This window comes from Hyaena hyaena, unplaced genomic scaffold, assembly GCF_003009895.1.
Source record: "Hyaena hyaena isolate Hyena2069 unplaced genomic scaffold, ASM300989v1 scaffold_853, whole genome shotgun sequence".
Lineage (NCBI taxonomy): Eukaryota > Metazoa > Chordata > Mammalia > Carnivora > Hyaenidae > Hyaena > Hyaena hyaena.
In genome coordinates this window covers 768,504-782,731 of record NW_024081486.1, presented here as the reverse complement: position 1 = coordinate 782,731, position 14,228 = coordinate 768,504, and positions in this window count along the sequence as shown.

Genomic DNA, 14,228 nt, shown 5'->3' with positions numbered 1-14,228 from the left:
CCCTTTTATTTACTTCTCCATCTGTGCACAGGCTTCATCAATGATGACAGCGGGAACTGGGTTGGCTTTGGAGCTCTGGCTTGTTAGCTATTTGATGTGAGGAAGCAGCTGGGAGAAGGTGTACACGTGCCGTTCCTGGGATCTGCTCCAGAAGGGCCGCCATTGGACTCTTCCCCATTCGCCAAGTGACAGGCTGCTCTGGGAGCCGGTTATAGGACCCTCGGAGAAGGTGCTTCTCTTAAATTTACTTTTCTTAAATCATACACGAGAGGGGGCACCTGAATGGCTCAGTCACTTCAGTGTCTGACTCTTGATTTCAGCTCAGGTCACGATATCACAGTTCGCGGGATCGAGTCCTGCATCAGGCTCTGTGCTCACAGCGCGGAGCCTGCCTAAGATTCTCTCTCTCTTCCTCCCTCTCTCTGCCTCCCCACCTCGCTCACACATGCTCTCTGCAAATAAATAAAATTCTAAAAGATCTTATTTTTAAGGTGTTTTAATATTGTAGGTCTTTTTTGAATATAAAAGTATTAAATGCCCACTCTACATCACTTGAGAAACAGAAAAAGGAAGTAAGTCCTCACTGTCCAACCACTACAAATTAACCATAACAATTACCTTCACTTATATATGGTTTTCCCCTGTGCATACCCATGAAAATAACTAAAATTTTTATTTACAACCCCCTCTACCCTTTCCAGTGTTTTCTTTTCTTTTCTTTTTTTTTAAATGTTTTATTTATTTCTAGGAGAGAGAGAGAGACAGTGTGAGCAGGGGAGGGTCAGAGAGAGAGGGAGTCACAGACTGAAACAGGCTCCAGGCTCTGAGCTGGCAGTCAGCACAGAGCCCGACGCGGGGCTCGAACCCACGAACCGCGAGATCATGACCTGAGCGAAAGTCAGACGCTTAACCGACTAAGCCACCCAGGCGCCCCCCTTTCCAGTGTTTTCTACTCAAGGTGAATGTTGAGGAAATCATTGAGTCACCCCTCAAATCTCTTGAACTCAACCAAGCGATGTTGAAGATCCAGAGGAAACCTAGCTTGCTCTGCCTAGAAAGTGACTAGAGCTGCGTTGCCGAAGATGATTGTAATTAACCACATAAGGGGAATTTAAATTCTCTGCAATTAATGGCGCAGCTGGGTGGCTCTGTTGGTTGCGTGTCCAACTCTTGATTTCGGCTCAGGTCATGATCCCAGGGTCATGGGATCAAGCCCCCATGTTAGGCTCCTTACTGAGTGTGGAACCTACTTGAGGTTCTCTCTCTTTCCCTCTGCCTCTGCCCCTCCTCTGCTTGTGCTCTCTCATAAATAAATTCTCTCCAGTTAAATAAAATTAAAAATAAACTTCCTCAGTTGCACTAGCCACATCTGAATCGCCTAATAGCCATATGTGGTTAATTTAACTAACATTAAAATTAAATATTTTAAAAAAAAGAACATTTTCTCAATTGCAAGGGGGACTGGGTGTCTCAGTCGGTTAAGCGTCCAACTCTTGATTTTGGTTCAGGTCATGATCCCACAGTTTGTGAGATCAAGCCCCAGTTCATGAGATTGAGCCCTGCATCAGGCTCTGTGCTGACAGTGTAGAGTCTGGTTAGGATTCTCTCCCTCGCTCTCTGCCCCTCCCCCACTTGCACTTACACGCATACACACTCTCTCTGAAAATGAATAAACATTTTTTTAAGATAGACAGATAGAGAGACAAAACATTTTCTCAATTGCAACAGTCACACTTCAAGTGCTCTGTACCCACATGTGGCTATGGACTGCCGTACTGGACACAGAAGTTTATAAAACATTTCATTCACTGCAGAAAATTGTGTTGGCTAACATGTGACTAGGGAACCAAAGGCCGCATGGTGGGAATGGTCGTAGAGGAGGAAGAAAAGGAGGATATATTGGCAACAGAAAGGAGGAGACCCTCTAAAGGGGTGAGAGAAAAGAGGAAAAGTAGCCGCCAAAGGACATTGAACATTGACCAGACAGAAAGGCTTGAAGGGACAGTGATTTGGAGGCTTTGCTGTTTGATATATAAAATAACTCTACTCCATCTTCTCATGAAATCCTTAAAACCCACATCAGTTGTCTATTTTTAGACTTGGATTTGTGGGTGTGTATATTTTAATGGGACATGGTACTGACCTCGAGGTGGACACCTGGTAGAATACAAGGCAGACCTATATTTGGGCTACGTATGGTATACACACAGGTATATACATGGGTATATAAAATACATAAAGTGTTATTTCACAGGACAGCTGTCTTGTCCCTTGATTTTTTTAACTTAGCACTATAAGATTTCTTGAAGTCATCATTCACACACATGTAATGTGTGTGTGTGTGTGTGTGTGTATAATCAAATACACACAAACATACATTCATTCCTTTAGGCATATTTCTAAAAGTCAAATATACTGGGTAACAAGATATGTGCATTTTTAAAGCTCTCAATAAACGCTGTTAAATTTTTCATAATTGCCAGCAGTAATGTCTGCATATTTCCATTTCCTTGCACCCTCCCCAAACCTAGCTATGTTTAGCCCTTTTATTTTTTGATGTTTTCTGAAACGAAAAGATAGCATTTACTGTAATGAGAAGTACTTTTGAAGTTTCCCTAAATGAGGGAAGAAAGAACAATGCCAATGCTAATATTTTAATGTAATCTTTAGCTTCTCAAAGCATCATGAAAATTCTCTCCAGGAATACCCAGAACAGGCACCTCAAACCAATAATTCGATTCGAACAAACCTGTTCTGACTTTAATCTCCAAATTACTTGGTGCGCTCTACAGAAACAATCTGCTGGTACTCAACACATTTCCATACATCTCCATTTGCCTCCACTCCATCAGTTTGTTCCGCTATAAAATACCTCCAGGGCTCAGCGTAACGGTACACATGCAAAGAGAGTGAATGATGTGTATACGGAATTGAACTGGTGAATGATGTGTATACGGAATTGAACTGGTGAATAATGTGTATACAGAATTGAACTGAAAATCTTCCGCACTTCTTTTGAAATCCTGAGCTCATGGTGGGGAAGTACAGAAACATCATGTTGGCTTTGAGTGCTTGTGGCTCTGCCAGGTACAACCTCTATTTGAGTCTCAGCCTCCCCATCTATAAAATGAGGGAGGTGGTTCAGATGATGTTTCCGGTCCTTTCCAGATCTAACACAATTCTATTCCAAGGCTCTGAGCATGTGCAAAGGACTGGGGCGGGATGGGATGGAAGAAGCGCGTGTCTTCGCATAAGCACGTGCACGAGGGAAAGAGTGATTAATGGACGCTCTCTCCTCTCTGCTGAGAGCCCTTAGAGATAAGGGAAAAGGAGAAGAGAAAGCAACAGGTTTGAACACCAATTAGATAAGGCTTCAAGATACACAAGCCCATTCTAATAAATTGCTTTGGGATGCCTGCTCTGCACCACTGGGAAAAAAGTTCCCATGCTGCTTTGTGAAGCTGGAGGTCATATTAAAGTGGCAACGTCTGTACTGTTCTTTCCCTACTAAAGTAGCAACTTAAAAAAAAAAAAAAGGTCTCTGTAGCTTCGTTCTTGATTAAAAGCAGCCGAGAGAATTTCCAACATGAGTTAGTAGCCCCCTGAGGCCGACACTGAATGGTTCCACTATTAAGAGCCTCTATTCTAATTATCACTTGGAACAAGCTTTATGTCACGGACAGAACACTTCACTGGTGGAATGTCTTGATGCCATGACCTCATGAATAAATGACGGCCTGGCTTGTAGTCGAAGAATCTGGGTGGTAATAAGGGTTTGCAGAAGGGCATGTCTTTATCCTGCTCAGAGGACAGTCATTTAATACGGCCCCACAAGCATCCAACAGTCTGGTCACAGAGAAGATGATTTTTTAAGGCACAAAGACGAAGCCAGGGTCACCTATGTGCTGTCAGCCCGATGGAGTCTGCTCTTCTGCCTTGTTCTGTCATGTGAGTTGATTCAAATCAGGCAGACTATCTGCGGATTCACTGTCAAGAACCACACCTAGTAATACAAACTGCAGAACCTGAGAACACAAAGAGTACTGATAGTCATTTTCTTGATGGGTTCATGGATGTCCCAAGAACAGAAAGGATTTTCCCTAAGGTCATAGAAGTGGCAAAGTGACCAAGCGTCCTACTCTGAGTTCATCAGTAAATATGGAGGAGCACCCCCGCCCTGTCTCATTTAGGCAGCCTCTACCAGGCACAGTACTAGGGGCTGGGGATACATCTATGAATAAGGCGGATCTGTCTTCCTAGAAGCTCTCTAAGATGGCGGCTCCCCGACTGTCGATAAATTACTTGCCTGAGCTCTAAACCCACATCTAAGGTCCATTTGCACCAGGACCAAAAATATCAGTGTTGTCTTACTGCCAAGAATCCAAAGGACCTCATTCCGGTGACTGAGCGACTTCCATGTTTCCCTTTATTTGCCACATTCTCTCAACAATTGATCAAGGACTAGGAGCCACTTATATTCTCCTTTATTGAGAAATTTCAAAAGCCGCTCTCTCTTCTCCATCAATTGTATCATGGAAACATTAATGTGGAAGTAGCATTCTTCCAAGAGTATCAGCATCGATCATGGATTTTACCAAATTCATAGTGACTCCGAGGCCACATTTTCATTAGTGGAGAAATGTTTAATATTTGTTTCAGATGGAAGGAGATACACCAAAAACGGTTCCATCAAGTCAAGGGACTGTACTGTGTGTGATTGAATCAGGGCCAGAACCCCAGGCCTGTCTGACTCCCCAGAGATCAGATGAGAAATAATTTTCATTATTTTCTGGAACTTGGGCAATGGCTATGGGAAGACAACAAACTGATATTTCCAAGATAAAATCATCAGGACTGATAGCCTCAATAGCCATGCATCCCACAGATATTTATTGAGCCCTTGCTACGTACTGAGCTTGTGCAAGAGAACGGATATGGAGCAATGAACCACATAGATGCATTCTGGACTCTCCCAGCTTAAAACCACTAACAGCCGATCGTAGGAACTTAAGGCTGACACTCTATACCTCTGCCCTCCTTCTGTGTATCATCTAGTTCACTATTTTTCTTACGTGTGGTGACCGTGTTTAGGGTAATCAGGGGCCAGGGGAAATAAAACACTATGCTGTTCTGTCCTTTGAGCTGATTCTGAAAGTAGTGCATATGCCCTTGATTTTCTTATTTCTTATTACTCAAAGTTCTCATAAAGCTAAGGAGGAAAGGTAAGACACACACAGTCCCCTACCATCTTAAGAATAAACATCCACTCAGGGCGCCCGGGTGGCTCAGTCAGTTGAGCATTCAACATCGGCTCAGGTCATGATCTCATGGTTCCTGAGTTCAAGTCCCCGCATCGGACTCACTGCTGTCAGTGCAGAGCATGTTTGGGATCTTCTGCCCCCCTGCCCCTCCCCCACTTGTGCTCTTTCTCTCTCAAAAATAAACAAAACAAACAAACACAAAAGAACAGCCATTCTAGGGGTGCCTGGGTGGCTCGGCCAGGCATCCGACTTCGGCTCAGGTAATGATCTTGCAGATCACAAGTTTGAGCCCACGTCCGGCTCTATGCTGACAGCTCAGAGCCTGGGGCCTCCTGCAGATTCAGTTTCTGTCTCTCTCTCTCTCTCTCTCTCAAAATATAGCATTAAGTAAAAAAAAAGAAGAGTAAACACCCACTCTATGTATGTTCCACAAAATATATTCCCAGCCCCAATGACTTTCCAAAGTTCTAACTTTCCAGCTTTCTGCTTGCCATTATCACCTATTTTCTCACTTGGTGCTCCTTGGCTCAATGAATGACCTCACCATTCTTCCATTCATCCATACCCGAAGACTTGGCATCATTCACTCCTCCCTTCCCCTCATTCCCCACCTCTGATTGTTAAGTTTTCTATATTCTACCTGCAAGAGAATGTCTCTCATCTGCTTCCTCTTCTCCATCTCCAGAATCTGAAGGTACTCTGATGGCTAATTTTGACAAGTGACTGGGCTAAGGGATGCCCATATAAATAGTAAGTACTATTTCTGGGTGTGTCTATGAGGGTGTTCCTGAATGAGATTACCATTTGAATCAGAAAATTAGTAAAGAAAGTTGCTCTCGCCAATGCAGGTGGACATCACCTAATCTGTTGAGGGTCACAACAAAACCAGGTAGAGGACATGCAAATCCACTCTCTTGAGCTGGGACATCTACATTCTCCTGCCCTCAGACATCTGTGCTCCTGGTTGTCACACCTCTGATCCAAAATTACAGCACCAGCTCCCCTGGCTCTCAGGCCTTCAGAACCAGGACTGAAATATACCCCTGGCTTCCCTAGCTCCAGCTTGCACACAGCAGACCGTGGGGCTTCTCGGCCTCCAAACCACATATACATGTTATATATTCCTATAAGAATATAGGAACACCCTATATAGATGCTCTGTTTCTCTGCAGAACGCTGACTAGTGCGGGGAGAGTCAGGTTCAGACAGGACAAGTGACCTATCCAAGATCACACAGTCTGTAGACAGCAGGTTGATGTTCTAGCCCACATATGTCTGACATCAAAATGTAGATTCATGGGGCGCTGGGGTGGCTCTGTCGGTTCAATGTTCAATTGGTGATTTTGGCCCAGGTCATGATCTCACAGTTTGTGAGTTGGATCCGCATCAGGCTCCTCGCCGACAGTGCTGAGCCTACTTGTGATTCTTTCTCTCTCTCTCTCTCTCTGTCCCTCCCCCATTCGCTTGCTCACTTTCTCTCAAAGTAAATAAATAAACATTAAAAAGCAAGTACGTATTCATGTACTGTGACAGATAAGATTCTTTATTAACTCTCGTTTGTCCAACTCCAATGCCTTATTAGATCTTATTTACTCTTTTCAGCCTTTACCACAGAATGTTTTCATTGCACTCTAAGCTTATTAGATTATAACTGCTCGGCACATTCCGGGAACTAAAATAAGATCAACGTGACTTAACCACAGTAGGTGCAAGGATATGTTTTCATCATCTTGGTATCTTCTCGTTCCTGGAATAGCATTTAACTCATAAAAGGCATTCCAGTAATATTTACTACTTCTGCAGCACCCTTTAATTCATGATTTGTACCTAGGTCCACAGATGTACCTTATCTCAACTAGAATATAAACTCTTTGGGGAACCTGGCTGGCTCTGTGGTTGAGTGTCCAACTTTGGCTTAGGTCATGATCTTGTGGCTGAGTTTGAGCCCCACGTCATGCCTGCTACTGTCAGCACAGAGCCTGGTTTGGACCCTGCGTCGCCCTCTGTCTGCCCCTCTCCCGCTTGCATTCTCTCTCAAAAATAAACTTTAAAAAGAAAAAAAAAGATAAGCTCTTTGAGGTTAGGTGCGGCAGTTTTATGTTTTTGTATCCACCTCCCACAGTGTCTGTGGAAAAAAAGAAATTCTGAAATACTACAGAGAGGGGGGTGAACTAATGCCCAAAAGAGCTACTTTTTTCTTCCAGCAGTTCTGAAGGGCTCTTGAGTACAGAACACACCGATGCTGCCTAAACTTTCCAGCTGGAAAACTTCCAAGTGCTTATTTCCATATTTACCCCACACTTCGTGTTCTGTTTACTGCCACTTACTTACCCAACACTTACCTTTATCTACTGTCTTATATATTACTAATATTAAAATAAGTCACATATCAGTAGTTCCTTGAAGAAAAGGGCTACGTCACTCATTTCAGTGTTATTTACCCTCCCCAACAGCACCCAGTGCATTACTTTTTACAACTGGGTGAATATTATTTATTTTAAGTTTTGAGAGAGAGAGAGAGAGAGAGAGAGAGAGAGAGCGAGCGAGCTGGGGAGGGCCAAAGGAGGAGAGAGAGAAAGAAACCCAAGAGGCTGCACACTGTCAGTGCAGAGCCCTACATGGGGCTCAATCCCATGGACCATGACATCACAAACTGAGCTGAAGTCAAGAGTCAGGCGCTGACCCACTGTGCTACCCAGGTGCCCCAGTAAATATTTTTTAAATAAAGCAGAACAGTGACAGGTTACCAGCAGATCTACTACAGGCCATGGACCCACAGCTTGTGCACATTTGCCGTTCTTCCAAACAGATCATGGCCCAAACGCAATTCTTCATTTCCCAAAACCAGCCTGTCATCTCTCTTACAACTCTCTGTCTTTGGCATCAGCTGCACAGAGAATCTTCCAGTCTCCCAGGCTAGAGGTGTCTTTGATAAAGTAAGATGTACACAGCGATGCATCAAGGCTGAGCTGTTCAGCAGACATTCAGAAACGAAGGCAGAGGCGCAAGAACCGCGGTTTAGCGATGAGGAAGTTGCCCTGTCTTCCTGTGAGGATGCAGAGAAAAATGCTAAATACATATAAAGGCCAAGATGGGGGAGGCTGCGATAAGAGGAAATACAAGGGACTTGGTCTCCACAAAGTGGGACCGCTCATCTGCTCCAGGCTGGGGGTGGATTGAGGCTTGAGGGGGAGGCGAGGACATCCGAAATAACTGGTGCGAAGACCTCCCTGGGGTATTGACAAACTTAAAATTCGGAGTCAAGGATCCTGAATCAACATGACATGCTGAAATAAAGGTCCTATTGTTTGTAGGTTTTGAAAAATGACTGTAAAGGCTGACTAAATTAAAAATCCACCCTGGACAAATCCATGGGTAGGAGATGAAAGTTCTTTGTGTAGACTGGCCCACTTCTACAAGCCCCACTTACACCATCTACTAGGACACAGTTCCTTTTATTAAAAAAAAAAAATCATTCTAGATACGGTGTGGGAGGATTCCTCTTTGCATCTCCTCCACGGCAATAATGAGGACAGGATAGAAGGTCAATTCCTAATAATTAGTCTTACATTATAGTAACTGTACTTGAAGGCACATGCCCATAACCTAGATTTCTGTTCTCCCAACCTCTTCCCACCTTTAGCTTCATGTTGGTCTTTTCTTTTTACCCTCTTGTTTTAAAACAGATGCAGAAAACCACATGAAACAAAAGGAGAGTTTAGTAAATTCTTCTGTGCATAACAGTCTTGTAACCACCATCCAGGCTAAAAAAATAAACAAGATAAAAGAAAAAAGAAAAAAAGGCCACCCCAGAAACTCCTCCAAACGCCCAGTCTCAAATACAGTCCCTTCTCACCCTCCAAATATCACCAATATCCTGAATTTTAGAGTTATCATGTCATCATATTCTTTAGGGTTTTATCCATTCATCTGTAAGCTCTCGTTCCATCCATTTCCTTTTCTGTACAATTTCCACGTCAAAGAACTCCAGGTGTTTCCCAGAGCTGCCCCTAGTTGGCATGTTGCTGGCGGCATACTCATGATGCAGTTCACCAGGTTCCTCTGTGTATCCTGCGATCAGGTCTTGATCTGTCTCACAGTTTCACGCGTTCGCGGGCCCTCGTGCTCAATTTCAAAATGTTCATATTCTCTCATTTTATTTCCACCCTGACCAGCACAATTTTTTCCCAACTATAGCTCACATATCGCAAAACTAATCATTTTAAAGGGTACAATTCTGGGGCGCCTGGCTGGCTCGGTGGGTGGAACATGCAACTCTTGATCTCAGGGTCATGAGTTCAAGCCCCACGGTGGTCACGGAGCCTAGTTAAAAGAAAGATTAAAAGAAATAATTTTTAAAAATTAAGGGTACAACTCAGTGACTTTCAGTCTTTCCACAAGGCTTCACAATCATCACCACAGTTTGTGGTTATTGCTATTTGTTTGAAGAATTTCTTGCACTAATTACGCAAAGTCGGCATTCTTTATTGTGTGTGGCCACTGAAGTCTTTGCTCGGCCAGCTCAGTGATCGGTTAATGAGTACACAGATTTCCTTAAATGCCTGGACCCAGGAGGCCTCCTGGTTGTGACCGAGAGGTTCTGGGTACACGTTGGAGCCCACTTTCACCCAGGCAGCTTCCAACCGCGCCGGCATCTTCCTTGTGCAGAGAACCAATATGCCAGTTTGCTGTGAGTGGAGGGTCTTCTCACGCCTTTACTGAACATGTGGCAGCCCAACAAACGAGCGTGTCTTTTGAATTCCCAGGAATGTTGGCGGTTTTCAACATCTCTTCTGATATCTCATTCCCCAGCTGTTTCTTTTAAGCTTTCAGATCAGCCAATATTTGCTCCATTTGTTTCTGGTTAGCTATTATTTGCCCCATTTGACTGCCTCAGGCAGAACAGAAGTTCAACAATTCTCCCCAAATATTTTCACCAAAGACCCCCAGGGAAAAGACTTTATGCCCTAGGTGAAGCTTGTGTCAAATTCTTTTCACTCTCCAAGAATCATTTTTTGCCCTCATTGGGTAGGGGCGGGGGTGATATTAGCCCCATTGAAAATACTTGACAGAACATTCCACATTCATTTGCTTTCTCCATATAACACACAGAGCAATACCTTTCTCCATATAATACACAGAGCAATACCTGCATGACAATACTATTACTGCCTCCACCAAGGTCATTACTGACTAAACATTTCTTCTCCCGTTTGTTTTATGGTTACACTATACCCACAACGCCTCATCATATAGCCATAACGTGTTATCTCCCTTTTTAACTCTCATTTAGATTTACTTGTAGTACCAACTATATATTTAGTGGCATATCTCCAGAAATATAGAGAGATCTTTTGGATATCTAAAGTTCATTCTCAGAGTGCCTGGATGGCTCAGTTGAAAGAGTGTACAACTCTTGATCTCTTGACCTCAAGGTTGTAAGTTCAAGCCCCAGGTTGGGGGTAGAATACTTAAAAATAAAATCTCTTAAAAAAAAAAAAAAGACTTCATTCTCTATTATTTTCCTCAGGAAAGGCTTTTATCAATATTCTTTTATTCTTTTCCCAAATGCTTTTGATTCAATAAATCCCTTAAAAAATAGCACAAACTTTGTAATTCACATAAAAGCAAAGTTATAGTACAGACTGAAAAGTAAAATTAAAGTATTTCCTCAGATACAGATAGTATTCAATGGCAATGATGTTTACCATGTCAAATTAAGTTAATATTTAACCATAGTAGGGGTGCCTGGGTGGCTCAGTTGGTTAAGCCTCCAACTTCAACTCAGGTCATGATCTCACAGTTCATGGGTTCGAATCCCACATCAGGCTCCGCACTGACACAGAGGAGCCTGCTTGGGATTTTCTCTGTCTCCCTCTCTCTCCACAATTGACTTTTTCTCTCTCAAAATGAATAAACTTAAAAAAATATATTTAACCATATTAATTCATCCCTACTGATTATCACCTATAGGTTATCAATAAACATTTGGGATTAGTTATGATTATATATGCTTTTTCATACATTGAGGTTTTTATATTAATCAGAAAATTATAAGAGAGGGATGCCTGGGTGGCTCAGTTGGTTAAGTGTCTGACTTCAGCTCAGGTCATGATCTCATAGTTCATGGGTTTGGGCCCCACAGTGGGCTCTGTGCTGTCAGTGCTAAGCCCTCTTCAGATCCTCTGTCTCCCTATCTCTCTACCCTCCCCTACTTGTACTCACTCTCAAAAAATGAATTTTAAGAATCATTTTAAAAATCTGCTAAACAGAAAACACATTCTTCTTGAGTGCACATGGAACATTCTCCAGAATAGATCACATACTGGGTCACAAATCAGCCTTCAAGAAGTTCAAAAAGATCAAGATCATACCGTGCCTATTTTCAGACCACAATGATATGAAACTTGAAATCGACCACAAGAAAAAATTTGGAATGACAACAAATACTTGGAGATTAAAGAACATCCTACTAAAGAATGAATGGGTTAACCAGGAAATTAAAGAGGAAATTAAAAAGTACATGGAAGTCAATGAAAATGATAACACGACAGCCCCAAAACTCTGGGATGCAGCAAAGGCAGCCCTAAGAGGGAAGTATATAGCTATCTAGACCTTTCTAAGGAAAGAAGGAAGGTCTCAGATACACAACCTAACCTTACACCTTAAAGAACTGGAAAAAGAAGAGCAATTAAAACCCCAAACCAGCAGAAGACAGGAATTAATAAAGATTAGAGTGGAAATCAATGCTATTGAAACTAAAAAAACAAAACAAAAGAGTAGAACAGATCAATGAAATCAGGAGCTGGTTCTTTGAAAGAATTAACAAAACTGATAAACCCCTAGCCAGACTGATCAAAAAAAAAAAAAGGAAAGGACTCAAATAAATAAAGTAAAAATGAAGGAGAGATCACAATCAACACTACAGAAATACAAATAATATGAGAATATTATGAGCAATTCTATGTCAATAAATTGGGCAATCTGGAAGAAATGACAAATTCCTAGAAACCTATAAACTGCCAAAACTGAAACAGGAAGAAACAGAAAATTTGGACAGACCCATACCAGTAAAGAAATTAAATCAGTAATCAAAAACCTCCCAAAAAACAAGAGTCCAGGGCGGGATGGCTTTCCATGGGAATTCTACCAAACATTTAAAGAACAGTTAATGCCTATTCTTTTGAAGCCGTTCCAAGAAATATAAATGGGGGGGGAAAACTTCCAAACTCATTCTGTGAGGCCAGCATTACCTTGATCCCAAAACCAGACAAAGACCCCACTAAAAAGGAGAACTATAGACCAATTTCCATCATGAACATGGATGCAAAAATCGTCAACAAAATACTAACCAACTGGATCCAACAATACATTAAAAGAATTATTCACCATGATCAAATGGGATTTATACCTGGGATGCAGGGCTGATTTAATATCTGGAAATCAATGTGATACATCACATTAATAAAAGGAAGGACAAGGGGCACCTGGGTGGCTTAGTCGGTTAAGCGTCCGACTTTCGCTTAGGTCATGATCTCGCGGTTCATGGGTTCGAGCCCCGCATCGGGCTGACTGCCAGCTCAGAGCCTGGAGCCTGTTTCAGTCTGTCTCTCTGACCCTCCCCTGCTCACGCTGTCTCTCTCTCTCTCTCTCTCTCTCTCCTAGAAATAAATAAAACATTAAAAAAATTTAAAAAAATAAAAAATAAAAGAAAGGACAAGAACCACATGATCCTCTAAATAGATGTAGAGAAAGCATATGACAAGAGACAGCATCTTTTCCCGATAAAAACCCTCACAAAAGTAGGAATAGAAGGATCATACCTCAAGATTATAAAATCCATATATGAAAGCCCCACTGCTAATATCATCCTTAATGGGGAAAAACTGACAGCTTTACCCCTAAGGTCAGGAACACGACAGGGATGTCCCCTCTTGCCACTATTATTCAACATAGATTGGAAGTCCTAGCCTCAGCCATCAGACAACACAAAAAAAACCAAAGGCATACGAATCAGCAAAGAGGAGGCCAAACTTTCACTCCTCACAAATGACATGACTCTATATGGAAAACCCAAAAGGTTCTACAAAAAAACTGCTAGAACTAACTCATGAATTCAGCAAAGTCACAGGATATAAAATCAGTGCACAGAAATTGGTTGCATTCCTATACACTAATAATGAAGCAGCAGAAAGGGAAATCAAGGAATTGATTCCACTTACAATTGCACCAAAACCCGTAAGATACCTAGGAATAAACCTAACAAAAGAGGTGAAAGATCTATACTCTGAAAAGCATAAAACACTGATGAAGGTAATTGAAGATGGCATAAAGAAATGGAAAAACAATCCATGCTCATGGATGGGAAGAAGAGATATTGTTAAAATGTCAATACTACCCAAAGCAATCCACATATTCAATGCGATCCCTATTAAAATAATATCAGCATTCATCTCAGAGCTCGAACAAACAATCCTAAAATTTGTATGGGTCCAGAAAAGACCCCAAATAGCCAAAGCAATCCTGAAAAAGAAAACCAAAGATGGAGGCATCACAATTCCAAACCTTAAGATGTAATACAAAGTCATAATCATCAAGACAGTATGGCACTGGCACAAAAACACTTAGATCAATGGAACATAACAGAAAAACTGGAAATGGACCCACAAACATATGGCCAACCAATCTTTGACACAGCAGGAAAGAATACCCAAAGGAATAAAGACAGTCTCTTCAGCAAATAGTGTTGGGAAAAGTGGACAGCGACATGCCGAAGAATGAACTGGGACCGCTCTCTTACACCACACAGAAAAATAAACTCAACATGGATGAAAGACCTAACTGTAAGACAGGAAGCCATCAAAATCCTAGAGGAGTAAGCAGGCAAAAATCCCTTTGACCTCAACCACAGTAACTTCTTACTCAACACGTCTCTGGAGGCAAGGGCAACAAAAACAAAAATGAACT